Source organism: Acyrthosiphon pisum, chromosome A2 (genome assembly GCF_005508785.2).
Source record: "Acyrthosiphon pisum isolate AL4f chromosome A2, pea_aphid_22Mar2018_4r6ur, whole genome shotgun sequence".
Taxonomy (NCBI): Eukaryota; Metazoa; Arthropoda; class Insecta; order Hemiptera; family Aphididae; genus Acyrthosiphon; species Acyrthosiphon pisum.
Window position 1 is genome coordinate 17,727,762 of NC_042495.1, and position 1,505 is coordinate 17,729,266.

Genomic DNA, 1,505 nt, shown 5'->3' on the forward strand with positions numbered 1-1,505 from the left:
TTTGAGGAAAGAATTAAAGTACAAGGATTAATTGTTGAACATGATCTGTTGGTGGGTTGACATTTGTTAAAGTGCATGCATCTAGCTTTATCAGTGTTATGTAAATATTGTGGAGTATTAAAATTATAAATGCCCATGAAAGAGGTACATTTTGTTTTTAGTATTCTAGAAAAATAACTTAAGTTTGCAAATAATATATATTTTATAAAAAAAAATAAATAGATTAAGCTTGAAACAATAAAGAATTATGTAGAACTAATCATTGGTAAATGTGTAATTGTGCAATCTAGAGAGGCTACAAGTAACTGATTGGAAAGAAAGGATACAGGATCGTGATTATTGGAGATCAGTGATGGTGGCAGCCAATACTTTTGCAGAGTTGTGAAGGCACATAAGAAGAAGAAGCTAATGACCAAATTTTAGATATTATTATCACAGATAAGACATTTATTATGACTATTAACCAAAGATCAAAACAAAATGGTCTTAGAGTACCTAGTTAAAATCATTTAACTATTTGTACACTTACATACGCACAAAATTATACAGCATATTAAATTGTGTTCTGTGAGTTAAGATATATTAAAAATCAGGTAAGTAATGAAAGAGGAAAGAAAGAAAAGATAACTTACATGTTAAAATAAATTTGTATTATGAATAGCATGAAACATCTGATTTAGTGTATAGCGTGGCTATAGATAATTATCCATAGCCGTGGTGTATAGTTTTGTCCATAAGAAATGGAGCGAGTAGGTATGGATAAATATAGGAACTTTGGGTAGTATTGTAGGAATGCAAGATCTATAAATGGAATTAACTTGGAATTTATCAATATTAGCTGATCCTGCAAAATGTGACAATCATTACTCTCAATTTTATGGAATATTTGTATTTAGTAAATATGATAAATATAAACCTATGATAATATAAATAAATATAATTTATTTTTTAGTGAGAGTTATGAAAATTCATAAAAAATTCATCAGCTGTATGTCAAATGACTTATGATGAGTAAATGGATTCCTAAACAGCCAATAAATCAAGTTAAAGAGTATCTGGTTATGAAATACTCATTTTACTTCACATGGTTAAGATTCTACACACATCTGCTGTATTTTTTTAATGACATGTTCACCTTTCTTAATAATAGATTTAGGTAATTTCATCTAATTTATCATAGTAGTTTATTAAACTTGATTTATTACATATTAAATTCAATTTTTGTCTTAGTTGAGATATTTGTAATGCAACAGACACAATAATGTGCCATTGTGTGACCGTACATGTTCTAAATGTCTATTTGGGGTTAGTTAATATATATTTTTCAATAATGTTAATGTTACTAACTACAATATATTACATTTTTCAGCTACTCTATTTCTTGAACTGTGGAAATGATATTTAGCTTCCATTACATATTTCTGGGGATTAACAGGATTCACTTTTGAAGCTTAACATCCAAGGGCATAATACTTCGCACATTTAGCTGGATTATACCAATGTGA

General features: G+C 28.0%; 2 long non-coding RNA genes across 2 annotated transcripts in view; one reads left to right on the forward strand and one right to left on the reverse strand.

Moving 5' to 3' along the window:
- Positions 1-1,505, reverse strand: part of LOC103307712 — a 300,213-nt gene that overhangs the window by 21,871 nt on the left and 276,837 nt on the right. The window lies entirely within an intron of this gene.
- Positions 956-1,505, forward strand: LOC107885792. The gene is made up of 3 exons (XR_001680519.2): positions 956-1,156; positions 1,231-1,305; positions 1,370-1,505. It is a non-coding gene; the product is annotated as an uncharacterized LOC107885792 (long non-coding RNA).